At 38.2% G+C, this 19,723-nt stretch overlaps 1 long non-coding RNA gene across 1 annotated transcript in view; it reads right to left on the bottom strand.

The window, feature by feature from the left end:
* Window positions 1-13,529, bottom strand: part of LOC137201711 (uncharacterized) — a 127,552-nt gene extending 114,023 nt beyond the window's left edge. The window contains exon 1 of the long non-coding RNA XR_010932287.1: window positions 13,401-13,529. This is a non-coding gene — a long non-coding RNA (uncharacterized lncRNA). The remainder of the gene's footprint in view (window positions 1-13,400) is intronic.
* Between the last annotated feature and the right edge of the window lie 6,194 nt (window positions 13,530-19,723).

A 19,723-nucleotide genomic window follows, 5' to 3' on the forward strand; every position in this document is an offset into this window, starting at 1 on the left:
AGTACTTTATATATGTAGGTTACAGAAAATACATACATAGACGCAAAAGAAGATAAAAATCAAGGAAATGTACCCAGCTCACATGCCTAATAAATTGGTTAGCATGCATTCTTCTAGATGTTCTTCTTTGTAAACATATATAAGCATATAAACTGCATTTAAAAGTCACACAATTATAACCTACTTTTTTCACTTTTTATACTTCGATCATCTTTCCATATTACTATTTATACACCTACAGTGAAAAGTACACTAAGTAGAGTAAGATTGTTTGGATTCAAATCTTGACTGTACCAGCTACTAGCTGTGTGATATTAGACAAGTTATTCAGGTGCCTGGAGTCTCAGTAAAACCACATAAATAGCATCCTCAAGAGTCTGTTGCCAAGTTTTAGACAAATCAAGTAATGTGCCTGGCACAGAGTAAGCACTCAGTAAATCCTAGCTATTCTTCATCTATAGTTTTCGTGACTCCATAGTAAACCCCTGTATGGGTGTAACTTAATATGTTTAAATTTCTGATTAGTAGCCATTTAAGTGCATCTGAGGTTTTCACTGTTATAAGCAGTATTGCAACATGCATCCTGTCCATACATCTTTCCATACTCCTGTAATATTCCCCATAAATTTTAGTTTGTATGGGCCCTTGGACTTCTGACACTTACGTGGACTACTCTGTATCCTCCCTTGTCACCTTATCTCCATGACCACCATAGTCACTTTCTAGAATATCAGCTCCATTTATGACTTTAAAGTAAGGACAACTGCAGGCACAAATTCTCCTCTGAAAAGTGAGGAATAGCTCCGTGTGCCAAGGAGTCTGAATCACCAACTTCAGTCGTTTATTTGAAATGATTATTTTCAGAGGATGGATTCCCCACTCCCACTCCATCCAGCCAATGGAAGGAATGAAGTAAGTGGTCTCTATTGACCCTCCTTGTGTATACTTCCTCATACAGTCCTAATTTACCAACTGGCTCTCATGGGAACTAGTATCAGAGAGGCTACTTCCACTGTTAACCTGTGTTTTGTTAGATCTAATATAAGGAAATCACTTTTAGGTAGAATTTAAATGCATTAGAATTAAGATTGCTAGCTACAATTATGTTGACATGATTTCACCTGGTGCTGTTTGCTAGGGTCACCAGTCGGCAGGTCAGAGATAAACTCTTCTCATTAGAGTGAAATTTCTCAAGTTTGTAGAATAAGCTGTATGAATACTGAGTATTGCTAATCATATCTCAAAGGGAGGTGGTGAAAGACATCAACAGAAGTATGGGACTCCACTAAGGATTAGAACTTCCTCATTTCTCAGCATCCTCTTTACCATGGTCCCTCCCAATATCTTCCTATTTCTCTCCTCTTTGCTCATTTCTTTTCTTCATGCATCCTTTTCCACATCCTGTCTTCCCTTTATCATCCCTCCCCCACCCCTTCTAACCTTTCTCTTCACCCTGCCTTTCTCTAGCTCCCACCCGTTTCAATACTGTCCTCCATTCTCACCCTTCTTAAGAGTGGTCCTTCATTTCTATTCCTCTCCTTAGCCTCTTATCTCTTTAAGCCCCTCCTGAATGTGGCTTCCATCCCCAATACTATAGAAACTGCGTTCCCAGAATTCACAAATGGTAAATAAATGGTCATGTTTGACCCTAGTTTTCTTCCTAATTCTGGCTGATTTCTTTTCTTGGCTTGTCTTGGGCTGTTGATGTCGGGGTCCCTAGGGCTCTCCCTTCTATCCATTTCTTCACTAGCCCTTCCCACTCACCCCGAACAATTTTACCTAATTCCACAGTCTGCTGATGCCTCCTAAGCTGACCTCTCAGCCGAGCTGCACTCAACAGTGGCTTGCTGCCCGTGCCCGAATTATGACCCTCAATGCTTCTTCACTTGTACTATTACAGCCACATTTTAACTGCACTTTTTGCCTCTGTTTTCACCCTCTTCTAGTCAGTTTTCCACTCTGACTCTATGATTTTCTAGCACACAGGTCTGACCATTGTCAGGTCCCTTCTTAAAACAGCAAACAGACCTCATGATGTCCATCAAAGCCTTTGCTCTCTGTCCACAGTCTTTATCTCTCTCATTCTGCTTCACGTATCATATACTACTTTAGCACGTGAGACTACCTGCTCCTTCTAGAAAATACCTTCTAATTCCATGGTGGTTCTGAGATTTTCTTCTTGCTGTTAGCTCTTGCTGTAACATATTTCTTCCTTGTCATTTTCCTAGTAAAATCCTGCTCAGGCTTCCAGTCCCAGATCTGATCTCCTCACCTACTTTGCTAGGCAAATATTTTCTCTCCCTTACTCATGTTGCTATTCACATTTGCTCATACTATTAGTATGGTTGCTATGACCTTGTATTACCATCTAGATTATGATCTTCTGAATGACAGGTCTGTATTTTATTAAATTTTTGAAACTTAGTTTTTAGAAAATAGTTTATTAATAAACATTTGGTAAATTGAATTCTCTCCTCTCTCTTAGCCCTGGGTTTCCAACTATCAGGAAATAAAAAATGAACCACAAAAAAGGATAAAAGTAATTTGCAAAGTTAAGATAATATCTGATTTACATGAGTTGGCCAGCATTTGCTTTGGGAGTAATTATATTCAGTTGAGGCAAAGAACGGAAATAAATGTGTGTTTTTAGTAAGAAACCTGAGTACATAAGTACAAAGAATTTTGTCTCTGTAAGTTATGAAAAATCTGAAAAATGTTAAAACATTTTCTCCCCAGATGTGTATTAAAATTCACATGGATTTCAAAACAATTCTATATCCAGATGTACTCAACCTGCTTCTAAAACGTCAGGAATTAGTGGAGAAGATTTATTTTCTTCTCTCTGTGTTTCCATGCAGAGGGACATCCTTAGATAACAATCCCAGCTTCTCTCTCCACCCCTTCCTTACTCCTGCAGGGTGAGTTATTTGATTGGTGAGGTTAGGAAAATGCACTGGTCACACTCATCAGCTCTCTTCTCTCTCCTGGAGAAAACATGAGTTATGTACCACTCTGTGCCATGCTCTAAGTGCCCTGCCCCAGCGGGGGTCAGGACTGCATTTGAGCGGCTGTGACTAAATGAGTATGTTTGTAAAATTCAGGGTTAGTTATTAGCAATCACACTAGGCTGCAGACCTGAGGCACATTCTTCACATAGCTTTATCATTTCTATCTGTTTGACACCTGTGTCTATCTTTCAATTGGTTCCTAACTGGGCCTGGGAATGTCAACGTCTGGAAAGAATGTAGTTCAAAAATTTCACTTAATAAACTTAATAAACATTCACTGAGGGATGCCAATGTGCAATCCACTGTGCAAGGTATGGGGTGTACAAAGGTGAAATGAGAGATTAAAAATGGTGAAATGCAATTACTTCCAGATGGAAGCCCAGACAAAGCATCACATCTCTGACGTACCTTTCCTAAATACCAGGTTCCTATTAGATGTGAGGGCACAGATCGTATGATTTGGATCACAGTTTTCTTTGGCTGTATTATTTTTCATTTCAGCGAATGATGTTTTCCAAGCAATCTGATTAATTTCACCATCACTCATACTTAAACCAAGGAAAGCAGTTATTTTCTTTATGGTTTTAGAAGGATCCTGAGCAAAAAGCAAATAAATACATATATATATATATATATATATATATATATATATATATATAAAGTATATCTCATCAAAACACTAAATTCATTCTCTGAAACCTGAAAATGGAATTCATTGATTGATTTCCTGTTTTAACTTAATTCTACTTAAATTTTCATCATTGAAATGGTAGAAAGGACTTACTTTCTTCATTTCTTCATAGGATATAATTAGAATGTTCTTAGCATTTTTGTGTTCTTCCCAGCTTAAAACGTGATCAAACCAGGATCCATATACGACTAGAAGAAAAGTGAATTGTTGTGCTAATATTAAATGTTATAAAAAAGCTTTCATTGAACATTATCACTTTGCATCCCTGGGTTCTTCGCACTTCAGTGAAGTAGTCAAAGTAAGGCACACACGTATTAGACTCTGGAGGGCAAGAGTTTTCCTTCAGAGAGCTCAATTTCACTATTTCAAATAAATATAATATTGTGAAATGAAGCTGGATGGCCCCCTCTTTTAATTAGGCTGAGGTGTTTTTTTCTTATTTTTAGTAAATATTCTTTTATCATCAGAAGGGACAGCAGAGGGACTTCCCTGGTGGTCCGGTGGTTAGAACTCTGTGCTTCCACCGCAGGGGGCGCGGGTTCCAGCTCTGGTCAGGGAACAAAGATCCCGCAAGCCACGAGGCCAAAAAAAAAAAAAAAAAAACAGTGACAGCAGGACTACAAAGATACATATTTTCCCAAGAATTGTGTTTTGATATCTACCTTGGATCTTGGGAGAAATAGGGAAACCATAAGAATTTATCATTTTCTTCCTGTAAAATGACATGCTTTTCATAATAATAAGTTCTTAGTACAGAAAGTTTATAAACATCCTCAAAACAAATTCTGTTCACTTACCTTAGCTCAAGGCTGAAAAATACAGTCTTAGAGATTTCTCTGTAGTTGATATTATTCCTTTATCGTTTCATTAAATTGACAGCCTTAAAAATCTCCAGGGTTTAAAAGAAAAATATTACAAATGGGACTTCCCTGGTGGTGCAGTGGTTAGGAATCCACCTGCCAATGCAGAGGACATGCGTTCAGCACCTGATCTGGGAAGATCCCACATGCTGCAGAGCAACTAAGCCCGTGCGCCACAACTACTGACCCCACGCACTGCAACTACTGAAGCCCAAGCACCTACAGTCCGTGCTCCACAAGAGAAGCCACCACAGTGAGAAACCTGCACACCATAACAGAGTAGTCCCAGCTCGCCACAACTAGAGAAAGCCCACTCACAGCAACGAAGACCCAACACAGCCAAAAAAAAAAAAAAAAATGTTGTATGCCACAGCAATAACCAAGTTTCTTTGTCAATTGCATTGTAATCAGATCTTTAACTGTGGCTTCTTAAATCTTTTGTCATTTGTAGACAGTTATTGTTTGTACTCTGATGCTTTTGCAAAAATGCTTCATCTTCAAGATTCACAGGAGGAACCTTCTGACAAGTACAGGTTTCTGATAGCTTTCAGATTATACTGCTGAACTGAAGAAATTAAAGAAATCTAATGGAAAATCTGATAGCTTAATAAAACTGTTAACAGAAGATTAAGATCAAGGATTAGTCACATAGGACTGAACAAATTGATGAATATGGTTATAATTTTTTAGTTTTTGTCTGAAATATTACTGGTTTTCAATCTGTGTTTTGAGCTATAAGGAAACCCTTCCCTTCAAGCTAATTATGACTTACAGCAATTTGGTAAGTTGTACCTTTGTAAGTAGAATTGAAATATTTATCTTTTCTCTCTACATGACCCCTCCAGAAATTGGAAACTCTTAGGTTCCCAGCAGCTTTATCAGGTGAATATGAAAGGCTGCCTCCTGGCAGGTGTAGGAATCTTGGGATATTTGGGGGACTTAAGAGAAGAGAGGAGTCCATCCAAATCTATAGATATCATAGGTGGAATCTGACGTCAAGCCCTTGGTGTGGCTTTCCTGGCCTTGAGAGGCCTTTTTAAAGTTCAATTTGATATTCTTTATAAAAAGTTCCAGCAGAGCCACCTTAAAAGAATCTGTATGACCAATTACACTTATGTAAATAATCAAGCCGAGTTTATTAAAACCAGACTTATTTTGCAAATAAATTAGTCTTAATTTGGCTACATTTGGTAGAAATGAGGGTAATTTTAGTAGACATAGAAAAAAATCATGTTGGGTTTCCTTGGTGGTGCAGTGGTTAAGAATCTGCCTGCCAATGCAGGGGACACAGGTTCGAGCCCTGGTCCGGGAAGATCCCACATACCGTGGAGCAACTAAGCCTGTGCGCTACAACTACTGAGCCTGCGCTCTAGAGACTGCGCACCACAACTACTGAAGCCCGCACGCCTAGGGCCTGGGCTCTGCAACAAGAGAAGCCAGCGCAGTGAGAAGCCCACTCTCTGCAACTAGAGAAAGGCTGTTTGCAACAAACAAGACACAACACAGCCAAAAATAAAATAAATAAAATAAAATAAATTTACCAAAAAAAATCATGTTTTAGTGGACATTAAGTTCTACGGTTGTTGTCTTTGAGATTTTTTGTATTTACCACCTAAGACTCACTTCTCAGACGGCTCCTTCTTGCTGTGTTACATTACCAGAAAGACTTTTTTCTGAAACTTACTATCACAGTAACCTATCTTTGGAAGAAGAATAGATGCCCCATGACCTGCAACCAGGACACTGTGCACGCTGGAAAAGACGTCAGTTAAAGGAATCTTTACAGCCACGTTGGGAAGAACCCTATCAGGCTTCCTCTCCTGAATGAACTGCAAATCCTGTTTCTAACACCTGACTAAGACCATCATTACCAGACCAGGATGAGAAGACAACATCTGAAGTGGACAGCTGACCCAAGATGCTGGACAAGGCTCATATAGCAATTACTCTGATAGCTGTTCATACTTTTACTGATGAACCAAATGTATTTCTTCCCTGGACTCAATTGTTTTCCAATTTGAAAAAGTTAATCCAATTGCTGTGTTTGTGGCCAACTGCCTGTATCCAATACTCCTAGTTTACCTTGGTAGATTTATCTTCTCCAGGATTCTAACTGGATGGCTCTTAGAAATTTTATTTTAGAAGAAAGAAATTCTAGTTTCATGCAAGCTAATGCTACCACCAGTATCAATAAGTGAGACCCTCTTACCTGACCAACTAATGACACTTGTTCTGAACCTGGCCATAAATACTCCTTTACACTAAATGTTAAATACTGGGTAGCAGTGGATTTATGGAACAAGTTTATGGCCTTGGCTTCCCCCAGGTTGGTTAGGAAGATGCACAACTGATTTCTTTTGGGCTCAAGGTCACTTACAGGAAGCCTTGAGACAGCCCCTGCCAATCTGCCTTTAATGTGAGCATGCTGGGTTTCGATGAGTTTTCCAATGGTATGACCATTTGGCTGTGACACTCTTTTCTTCACTAGGGATAGAAGATATCATTAATCACATGTAGGCTTTAACAAAATTTACTCAGCAAGCTTTGAATGATAATAATCAAGCCATTAGCTTGCTCAATTTGGAAGTCTCCATGATGAGAAAAGTGGTCCTACAGGATTGCATGGCCCTGGATATTCTAACTGCTTCTTGGGGGGGGAACTTGTGCTATAATACATACTAAATGTTGGGTTTTTATACCTGATGGGTCTTCTAATGTGACCTGTATTATGACACATGAAGAATCAAATTTCCCCTATGAAAGATCCTCTTCCCAATCTAAGTGAAATACTAGGGAAATGGTTTGGTTTAGGAAGATCTTGGCTTCAGTCTTTACTAATGACATTGTTACTCCTATTGGCAATTTTGACTACAGTTTGTGTGATTTATAAAGCGATAGTTTCTTGCCTCTCAAGCTGTGTATCAACTTCTACTAAGATAATGATATCTAAACGTGAAACTGTCATATCTATAGTTCTCTATAACTTAATGAATGTGCACAGTGCACATGCAAGGTAAAATTGGCACCAGTCCTACTGGACAACTTGGAATTGACTGTTACTCTTGACTGTCATATATCCTACTAGTACAACCCCCTAAAAGGAAAGAAAGAACCGAGCTATTAAGACCTGACATCAAGGGACATGGTGGACTCAGGCTAGGTAAGCAACCACCCTGGCATCAAGGGACCAAATATATGATTACCTAATGCTTTCTATTAAAAGATTAATTATCAAAAGCAGGAAACTGATGAATTAAAATTCATATTTTATGGCAAGATGAGAAAAATTTAAACATAAAAGTTTTCTCTGCCTGTTTGGAGCTCCTCCCTCCCCTTTAGAGTGTCTGCATTAACCAGACATCCTTAGGAGAAAACATTCCTTCTTAATCTTGTAAGAAGTCATGATGACTCATGACTCACTTTGTACATGTAGATCTGGATCTGTAAACTATCAATAATAAGTCATTTGACATATAACCCCTTGTCTCAAAACTTATATAACTGTGCTTTGACCTCTAACGGATGGAACTGTCCTCAGAGCTTTCTGAAAGACTGTCTCCTGGGTTTTAATCCTCAGATTGGCTTAAATAAAATTTTCCATTTTTTCTTAGGCTATTATTTTTTTGTCGACATCTCCTTATCACCCAAAGATTTAATACTAGCTAATGCCTCAATCATAAAAGAGCTACTCTACTAGTGATTTCCTGAAGATCTGCTGACTGCTGATTCATTTTAATAAACATTTATTAAGCCATTATTGTCTTCCAAACATTGTGCTATACGTTTAGGACATTAAATCTTTGAATAAATTGAAGTATAATTAACCCAAACCAACTGCAGTTTTTCATGACTTCAGCTCCTGGGGAAGCAAAGGGCAAAAAACTAACGTATTATTTTTGGCTGTATCATATGGCATGCAGGATCTTAGTTCCCTGACTAGGGGTCGAACCTTTGTCCCTTGCACTGGGAGCACAGTCTTAACCACTGGACCACCAGGGAAGTCCCATAATGTATTTTTAAAACAAGAATTTCCAGGACTACAGTGGTATCATTATAGTGTTAGCCCAATTTTCTGCTCCATGGGCCCAGAAGACTATGTAATAAGAATCGGTGCCAAGAAGAGCTGCCCTGATACAATCTTCAGTTACTAGCAATCTCACTGCTATTTCAATGACTTACATAATACTTTATCTTAGAATTACCCAAATTACCATATCAGTGGTAAGAAGTTTATCTTCTAAGAATGGCCAACCTTTTCCAAGGCACAAAACACATGGTAGGAGAAAGACTGATTTTCTCTCAAATTTAGGAAGTCTCTAGAACCCCAGACTATGCTCATAGTCTCAACCCGCCTCTCCACCTCCCCTCAGCAGCTACAGCCCAGCCCTGGTGATTAATGTCACTGCCTAGAGTTGCTGATGCTATGGAAGCTCCCAATACTGTCAGGGGAGCCCATGCTTCTATAGCCAGGAGGCTGAGGAGGGATAGAGACCCAGTGCCATACCCAGTGATTAGATGTAATTGACCTTGTCCATTATGGTTTTTCAGTAGGAAATATATTCCAACATGCCCGAAATAGATTTAAGAATAAACTTTGCATAATAGCCTGATCATAATTTGAGACCCAGCTATTCTACTGACTAATTAATTTATTCTCCACCTTGCTCCAAAAGGACTTAAGCCAGCCAAAAGAATCTAAAGAAATTCACTGCCTGTGGCTGCCTTACTAATATAGGGAATTACAGTTTTGGTTCATTTTTTAATCAGAATCCTCATTGTCTAGGTCATGAGTAGACCAATGGCTTTAAAGAAAATACAGCTTCTAAAACAGATTTGAAATATTCCTTTAATGGAAAATGTTTTTCTGCACATTGTTCACAAAATTACAGAATTATTCCACCACCTCCTGGCCTTAACATATGCCTGGATGGCCCCTCTTCTGCTATCCAAAATTACTCATTCCTCTGAAATGCCCCTAAATAGAAGTTGCTCTTTCTCAACCAACCCGTGTGTCTTAGGGTCTGGAGAGTGAGTCAGAAATCTCACTGCTTCCCACCCACTTCTAGAACGCCTCCCTCCTACAGAATCCAGGCTCCTTTGGGAATCATGTTTTTGAATATACTACTCTTTCCATCCTTGTCTCAGTCAGAAATCAGCCTTGGGATCTCTCTCCCACAGTCACTGAAGATTCTGATTTTCGACCAAAATCTTAATGGGTAACTTCTACAATCTCCTATTCTGACCATTTTTTTCACTTTCTTCCTTTTATTCATCCCCTCAACAACTGACTTGCCAATACCTTCTTATTTGCCCTCTAATTGTTTATTTCAACCACCAAAAAGCACCCAGTGTTAAACTAAAGCATTTCCTCTTCTCTTCCTCTCTCTCCTTGCTGCTGAGTTCTGCTGAAGAAATTTACACAACTCTATGTATTTATACCACTGCAAATTCATTTTTCCAACTTGAAGGGCTCCAGAGCTGCCTGGCAAACCTATTTGTCCTGCATGAACACATTCTCTTATTCTTCACATCAGCTATTTCAAACCTCCCACATTTCCTGCAAACCCTGTGCCCTACTCTTATATCCAGTTATAATGAGGATCTTAGTTTCTAGTTTCTAGAAAGTACTCTGATGATAGATAACTGTGCAGAAAACAAAACTCGCTGGGATGAAGTGGCCTAGGAAATATAAAGTTCTAAAGTTGTCTCCAGTTCTAATATAAAACTGGACAGGGGGCCGTAGGGGGAAAAAGTAAAATGCTAATACTGCATTGAGAGATTAATCTGTCAGGATGTTGCCAGAACGCAATTCATAGTTATTATGTAATTTGAAAACCTAAAGCGTATTTGTAAACTGAAAGAGAAAATTAAATGATTAGACAAGTGTGTAGCTATGCATACCTTTACTGTCCTGTCTGGTCATATCATGTGTATTTATGTTTACGGTTTGGAATTGGGTACAGGGTATCATGATGCCTCAGTCATAAGGTAATCTTTCTGGATAAATATCTGCTTGTAACATTTCCACCCTAATGTGAAACTATGTAAGTCTGTGTGTGTTTAAATGTCTACGTTTAATAGAATAAGTGAGTAGGTTTCTACAGGAAACTTTAGCCATCACATAATTATAACCTCTAAATAATTCTACAAAATAGATAGTTTTGTTAGTCCTATTCTACATTAGGAATCTGAACCTCAGAACAGCTAAGCTACTTGTCCAAAGCCATACAGGGAATAAAATAGAGTCAGGACTTCATCCCAGTTCTTCTGTCTCCGTAGCCTGTTCTTTCTAATATATCATGTCATTTGCACATAACCCTCCCCTCAAATAGACACTGAAGAACATCCCTGACACGCAATCACATACATACAAACATCCCCTACCCCGCACACACAGGAAAACAAATACCCTATCTTATAAATAGTAAAAAGGGAAGCTACCACTCAAATAAATTTAACTAAAGCTTTAGCGGTTCAGTGACTATTCGTCTTGTGACACAGTTGGCCTAGATTGGATTACGTGACTGTAGAATACTTACAAGTCAAATCCCTATGAACTCAGCGAAGAAGGTGTGAAAGAATCATCTGAAATACTTTTTCTGACTACACTCTGCCCTTCCCAGATATTCTGCCAGGACTCCTGACAATGGTAGCAAAGGTAGATGCTCCGTGGTAGCTAGTTTGCTTCCCTGCGTGTGGCCTGGGTTGTGGCTGCCCTCATAGACAAACGATCTCTACAACAGGAGCAGGCCCTAGTCAGACCATACCCAGAGGAAGCTTTGCCTTCCGGCACGACAAAATAATAGAGATATCGCCAAAGGAGAGCTCATGCAGTGCTAAGGGGTGGTGAACCAGTCTGTAATAGTTGGAGATGAACACAGCTTTTCTTTTTTTGAGGAAAAGCAGACTCAAGATCTGTTTTTTAAAAAATAATTTATGTATTTAAACTCTGCTTATTCCAAAAATGGAATTGAGGCAGAGTGAGGCACGCTAACTATCTTCAAATATTTAGAAGGCGATCAGGTGGAAGATGAATTAATGATCGGGGACAGTTTTTTTGCTGGACGAGTTAAGGCACAGCGGTCAGAGCAAAGATTTTGGAGCTCACACTTGAATTATATCTTGGCTCTCCTCCTTATTAGTTATGCATCTGTGGATAAGATATTTGGCCTCCCAAGGCCTGCATTCCCCTCACCTGTAAAGTGAGGATAATAAGATCTACCTCATTTGTTCTAGTGAGGATGAAATGAGATCGTGTTTTCATAGCACTTAGCTGAATGGCTGTATCACATGGTACACGCACAATCTATATCACATGGTAAGATTTTTTAAAACATCTTAGCAGTACCAATATTGAATGTGTTGCTTTGGGGCAAGAGGGAGGGGTGTGAACTTGTTGTCGAGGGTAAGAAGTTCAAGCTTAGCCTCTACAATTCCTGGGGATGTTGTAAAGGTGATTCAAACATCAGGCGGGTGTTTTAACCAGATGACCTTTAATATACCTGTCATTTCTGAAATTTGATGGTTCTATCAAATATGTGCCATTAGATAGGGAGCAAAATAGAAAGAGGAGTTGAAACAGTGTGAGCACAGTATATTCTTCCTTAGGGATTACAGCAAAACAAAATATTAAACCCTGTTGCTGGGACTTCCCTGGTGGCGCAGTGGTTGAGAATCCGCCTGCCAATGCAGGGGACACGGGTTTGAGCCCCAGTCCGGGAAGATCCCACCTGCCACGGAGCAACTAAGCCCATGCGCCACAACTACTGAGCCCGCGTGCTGCAACTACTGACGCCCATGCAACTGGAGCTCGTGCTCCGCAACAAGAGAAGCCACTGCAATGAGAAGCCTGCACACGGCAACGAAGAGTAGCCCCGGCTCGCCGCAACTAAAGAAAGTCTGCGCAGCAACAAAGATCCAACGCAGCCAAAAATAAAAACAAAAAAAAAAAAAACCCAGTTGCTGGTGAGTTTCCAATGTCCTCATGTTAAGGTTATGCTTGCTGTGGCCTCTCTTAAATTAACAAGTAAAAGCTTAACAATTTGCAAGTAAAACAGTGAAAGTAGCAAATAAGTCCAGTGAGAGATAAGATCCTCAGGGAACACACCATTTCTAAATCATGTCTCTTCTAGATTCTGAATCATCTTGGTATATTATTTTTGTTTAATGAAAGCCTTGGGAATTCAGAAGAGTTTTTGTTTTGTTTTGTTTTCTGTAAGTGCTCCAGACACCACTGAGTCAGGGAAAAAAGAATAAATCCAAAGGTCACACATGGTGGCAGGCCCAGCATGTGCTGCGCAGCTCAATAAATGATGTATCACTGTGGTGTTTTCAGAATAAATTACTTTCTGCCAAGTGTTAAGATGGCAAATTCTTTGTTATAATTGGGGAATTGGGGGTGTGTGTGTGTGTGTGTGTGTGTGTGTGTGTACTGTTTGACTTGTTTTATTTTCTGTGCAGGTATATATAAGGCATGTTTCAAACTACCTGTCTAGCTTTCAGCTGTATCTCACTGTACTCTAATCAGTGAATAATTACTTCACTGAAAAGACTGATGGTATATGAAAAAAAGAAATGCTTGATCAGAATTAATCTGTTCTGAAGACATTAAAACCAGCTAATAAGTCATTGCTCTTATGTACTTACTACCCATTGGTGATTAGAAAAACTGTGAGGGAGCAAAGTGAGAAAGAATTTGCTTAGAAGAAGCAAAAGAATAATCTATTCAAATCTATTTCTGAAAATAGGCAGTTAGGATTCATTTGAACTTTTGGAAAATGCTTTCATTTTGGGCAGAAATATTCCCTGTATATTATGAATAAAAATCATTGTTGTATTTACCATCTCCTCTTAGGAACAGCTCAAACAATTCATGCCACGTTTCAATGCCAGGGAGATTAGGGTTCTCTCTGTAGTAGTGGAAGAGTGAAACAGCTGTATCTTTTGGATTCCTAGTGATGTAGATAATCTGTTAAAAAAATATATCCATTTATTTTTGGAGGGAAATAGCCCCAACACAAAACATTTCCTAAAAGAAAGTAGCAGCCAAACTCACCTGTGCAAGTCACAACTTTTTGGTAGCTTCAGCTGATTATTAAACACAGACTTAGACCAGTGTTTCTCAAAACTTAAGGTGCAAAAGGTGCATAAAAATCATCAGGGGATCTTGTTAAAATGCAGATTCTCATTCCGAAGTTCCAGGATGAGGCCTGGCATTCTGCATTTCTAACAAGCTCCCAGGCGATGTTGATGCTGCCAGCCCACTGACCACACTTTTTGAATTTATGTGACAAAATTTGTAGTAATATTTTAGGGGCAGACTTGGAGAGACCCTACTCATTTGAAGGACGAGATTAATTTTTTAATATCCATGTATTACAAAACATGATTTACATACAAGAAGATTTCTTACAAATTGTTCATATTTATAGGAAGAAGAATGCTTTGGAATTCCTTTTTGTACAATTTGATCCTCCAAAGAGCAGGGAATCTGTGATACCCTCCCACTTTATACAAATACTGCAACTGCAAGTTAATTTGATTCAATAAATATTAATTTAGTACCTATTATATACCAGGTAGTGTGCAGTGTTCCAGAGGCAAGGAATAATGAGCAAGACAGAAATGATTCCAGCCCTCTCAAAACTTGCAGTCAAGTGAGGGAAGCAGATAATTAAACACACTCTTGACAGTGCAGTGTTACGAAGGCTATAACAGCGAAGTACAGAGAGCTTTAGGAGCATGTAAGAAACCTCTGGAAACCAGTGTGAGAAGTCTGGATGTAATAGGACTGTCCTCAATCATGGTCAGCATCGCTTGAGTACCAGATACTCTACTTGCTTTTTAAGTGAAAATCAAGGTGGACGCATTTTACTTAGATAAGGAGGTTTTCACTGAGTCATTTTTAATACATATCTTTCCCTACTGTGTTCACAGTCCAGGTTGTGACCCTAATGCACAGCATCTGCTGCTCTTTACTTGAAAGATACACAAAGACCATGATACGCAGGAATGAAGAGCCACCTTTAACCCCACCATTATCTTCTCTTCATCCCAAGAGATAATTGTGGAGTAACCCAGCACCTCAGGCTTCCTCTAAATGCCCTAAGCTTCCTGAGCAGATTCACAAAGCCCCAAGGCCCAGAGATGACAGTTTAAAAATCCACTGCCTTAACAAAAAGGAATAAATGGCCAAATTTTAAACCTTAGACATCCAGATGGAGACTTTTTTTTTTTGGTAGAGAGAAGAATTTTTTAGGGCCTTTGGAGAACCCTCCCTCAAAGTTGCATGTCAGTACGATCCAGTGGGAAGGGCAGTGCAACCCATTAACACATATTTTACCAAAAGAGGTTAAAAGAATGTGTTCTATAACTATGCATGGTGACGAATGTTAAGTAGACAGTGTGGTGATAGTTTCGCAATACACATGAATATGGAACCACTATGTCATACATCTGAAACTAATATACTGTCATATGTCAATTACACTCAATAAACACGCAGATGTAGAGAACAATGTATGGACACCAAGGGAGGTGGGGAAAGCGGTGGGGGCGTGATGGGATGAATTGGGAGATTAGGATTGACATATATACACTAATATGTATAAGATAGATAACTAATAAGAACCTGCTGTATAAAAAAATAAATAAAATTAAATTAAAAAAAAAACCACACACACACATCAAGGATGTACTCTAAGAAACTGTAAGAAACATTAGGGGGAGGTTGAGGGATATGAAGGGAAGGCAGAATAGTACTCTGGAGAAAAAATTAAATATTAACTAAATATTTAAAAAATTAAATTTTTTAAAAAATTAAAATTCTATTTAAAAAATTAAATATTAACTTATCATGAAATGAGCTGAAAACATAAATTTCACATAAGAAAGTTGGGAAACATTATAAAAGGAGAGACAAAGGTTAGAAATAAAATATAGGAGGCCAAGTAGGGTCAAGAGCTGATAGGGAAAGATCAGAGGAGGAACTTACTCTCTGACTGGCCCTCCTGGAGCATTTAAGGCTTGTCCATCCCCCAAGCTCTCAGGGCGTGGCCATCAACAAGAGGGGACAGGTCATCCTCTAGGGAGACCAAGGGCAACCAGACAGTGTCAGTCCCCATTAAGGGTCACACTGAAATGATTGTACCTTCAGGCTGTACTGTTAGTGTGGTGGTTTTAAGACGCACCCTAACCTATCTGAGTTTCAGTTTCTTTACTTATAAGAGGAAAAATACCTACTCTTGTCATTGTTGTAATGTTTATAAAGCACAGCTTAATCCCTGGTAGCATTTTTTATCAGTTTTACTGTATTGCCCTGAGTAAGGGTAATTGAGCTTATCAGACTCCTTTCCTCCCCAAATCTCTCTCTCCTTGTCTCAGAGACAGTCTGTTTGAAATGAAGATGCTCCGTTGAGTCAAAATGTACTCAGGTTAGTATACTTTCACCTGTTCTGATAGATTTGCTTGGGATAAAAACAAAACTTCACGGCATTTGCCTCTCATTGTGTCTACTTTTATTTGGGTGGAAGAGTAGATATGATGCACATGGAAACACTGTGGTCGCAGAGTTATAATCATCGGAAGACCTGCTTCAATTTATGCACATTTGGTAGGGTTTTTTTTGTTTTTTTGAGAATATGGCTGACATTGTATAAAGAGGCTTCATTACTGGGAAATTGTTCACAGTGGACACATGTATCTTGCCTTTGCTTTACAAATACTATTCTCTTTTTTTTCTGATCATGCATTTCTCCATGAAAACAAATTTGAATAAGAAGTATATGAAGATAGAGATATTCTTTAAAATTAGAAGTAACTTCTTTGGGGTTTTTTTTGGCTCTGTTGGGTCTTCGTTGCTGCACGCAGGCTTTCTCTAGTTGCGGCGAGGGGGGGCTACTCTTCCTTGTGGTGCCTGGGCTTCTCATTGCCGTGGCTTCTCCTGTTGTGGAGCACAGACTCTAGGCGCGCGGGCTTCAGTAGTTGCAACAGGTGGGCTCAGTAGTTGTGGTGCACTGGCTTAGCTGCTCCACAGCATGTGGGATCTTCCCGGACCAGGGCTCAAACCCGTGTCCCCTGCATTGGCAGGCAGATTCTTAACCTCCGCACCACCAGGGAAGTCCCAGAAGTAACTTAAAATAATAATGTGGGGACTTTAAAAACGGCTTGAGGTAAATATTCTTTAGTGTTTTATATTATAGTTTTATTTTTTATTCTTTTCCTATATAATCTTTTGCAAAAATTATAGATAAAATAATTAAAATAAAATTATTAAGGCAGTTTTTCTTTTTCTAGACATCAATATTTAAAGTAAAATGACTCAAAGCAGATTCAGAATAGAATAAGACATTGTCTAGCATAATTACAGTTGACATACTGATTCAGATTTCTTTCATTACTGAAAGATAATAATTTTTTATGAGCTAGATACTGTGGTAACACCTATACACTCATTATCTTGTTTCATCTTCATCACACTATATGAGATGAATATTATTATCCCTGTATTAAATGAGGAAATCAAAGCTCAGAGAGCATCAGCAATTTTCAAAGGTCACATAGCTTGAAAGTGACACAGCAAGAATCCAAGTGCAGGTTTGTGTAACCCCGAGCCCCTGCCCTTAACCATTGAACTTACCTTGCATTGTTTTTGTTTAATATTCATTGGTAGCACATTGTAGTTCAAATGCGGTGGGATAACTCTTCTCACAGTACATTTTTAGCTCTTCAAATTTAGAAATGTCTCCCAATTCAATAGAGGTGTTAGGGTTATTCTAGCCTTGGTAATATTCTCAATGGTTTTTGCAATCCAGTGAGTGCCTTCATAAGAAAATAAAATGAAATGCATTTTATAATTAAGTGATACTCGAAATGAATACAGAAAATTAGTATGAGGTTATAAAAGCAATGAATGCATTAATTTTATTATAAATAGTTATCACCTCTTGACACCAACTGAAACCTGTTGAAACCTTTGAGATGTTAATTCACTTTACAGGAGGAATCACATTTTAAAGAGCATGAAGAGTTATGAAAAGAGTTATGAAAGAGTTATACTGTTTCCCCAGCTTGAAATACTCTTCTATGTTACCACTCACTTCTAGTACTTTCTCTAATTCACAAACACACAGATCTTTTTCATTCACGATTCCTACCGGTCCTGCAAGCGCATGCACCTTGCTGTATTAAAATCTGTCTTCTGAATCCCCACTCCCCTCTCAGAATTGCTCTCTCTTTCTGTCCCTTGGAAGCAGCACACACCAGAAGAGAGTTGCCACTGCTTGCATTCATGTCGGTCTCCCTATTTCCCCCTTGAATATAGACACAGGATCTTATCTTTGTTTGTATGCAAATACAGAGTAGTTGCGCAAAGAAAGCATTTGAACAATGAACGAATGCCATATTCAAAGGTCATGGAGATGCATACCTACTACCATGAAGTCTGGAAGAAATATCACTTTATGTTTACCTAAAGCAAATGAAGATATGCTCCAGTGCTGTAGACTATAGTAAATTGGAGCGAAGAGGTAGAAGTTTGGGTGGGGAGGGTGTTTCACTAATTTGAAAGCAATGTCCATAAAGGGTTTAAATGAGGCCTAGTTTCCATTTATCTCATTGTAAGTCCAATTAGATACAATATCAACAAATTTACAATTGACTACATATTTAAGCAGTGCTCTCTTTAACACTATATGTTTTAAATTTAAGAAAATTTTAGATTATAATGTTAGTAAGTCTTAAATATGTATAATTATAATAGTCATATACATGTGACTCATATAGTAGTGATATTTGCATTATTTTAATTAAACATACTGATTTATTCTGATGAAGAAGAGAGAATACACAGCTTTGTGTTGTTGAAAGGGACCTCCTGGCAACTAGTGGAAGATGTCAATTTATAGGCACCAATACGTCCAGTGGAAGCCTTAAATATGGTTGTATATGGTATAAATTAGCCACCTGTTCTTATCAGCCCAGAAGAAAACAATTATTTATAAATCAATCATTAAGTACAAATTGAACAAAAAGTATTTATTTATCACTATGCCTGGCTCAAAGTATGAAGAGAATTCATAATGTTATAGATATTATGCTTATTATATGTATTAACATCTGTATGCCTTCATGAATAAAACAGAAACGAAAGCGTAGTAAAGCTCTAATTTCTCCAGTTGAATTTTCTCAAAGCACATCTTTTGGCTTTCTAATGTCAAGATTTTTCATTAAAATAAGCATTTAAGGTACTCTAATTTCCTGTGGAAAAACTCTGAAAAATAAATGTTTGATAAAATTTATTATTATGTGTATTATTATTATTGTTTTTCTACATTATAAAATACATTAAAATAAGCTTTACCAGATTTTGGATAGGACACCAGAAACACATCATCTTCTCTTGTCTCAGAAGAATCCAGGGAATTTAAAAGTTCTTCTGAAGACATAGTAGAAAAGAGGATTCCCTTGAATTTATGAAGAACACTCAACTGGCTCTCGGATGTCATGTTTCATCAAATCAATCAAAAAGTATTTACTAAACACTAACTTTACACAAGGCACAGAGCAAGGGTTGTCCTTGATTTTAATCCTAGCTCACTGGCAATGTAATCACTGAGCTGACATTCCAATCAGAGGAACATATATATATCTTTTGCAATTCTTCACAAGAGTAATTTTTAAACGATAACTGAGCCAAAGGCTACTGTGAAAATGATGTTATCTTAATTTTGCTGATAACACACGTTACAAAATATTCCCTCCAACTTGACTCAGATAGTTTACATACACAGCTATCAAGTTATCAGAGTGTAATCATTATATTAAGGGACTCAGGTTCATCAAATCCTTTGTCCTAAATAAGGAGAGACTTTTAGTGGCTATATGGATTATATCATTGTGGAAGTGACTGGAAAAATTGAGCTTCTTCTGGCTAATATTAACACACAGTAGAGGAAGCAGCTAGTATTGCATTTCAGGAAGAAAAGAGGAATCGAGTAAGAAAATACAAATTTTTCTAGGAATTGGCAGATAAATCTGTGACTAAATATAAACCCCACAGGAAATACTTTAAATAAAAAGTACAAAAGATAATATGGGAATCAGGAAACCCAAGCAAAAAACAAACAAACAAAAATCTTGAGCTTTGATGTACACAGGAAGTTTTT

Source organism: Pseudorca crassidens, chromosome 11 (assembly GCF_039906515.1).
Source record: "Pseudorca crassidens isolate mPseCra1 chromosome 11, mPseCra1.hap1, whole genome shotgun sequence".
In the NCBI taxonomy this organism is placed as follows: domain Eukaryota; kingdom Metazoa; phylum Chordata; class Mammalia; order Artiodactyla; family Delphinidae; genus Pseudorca; species Pseudorca crassidens.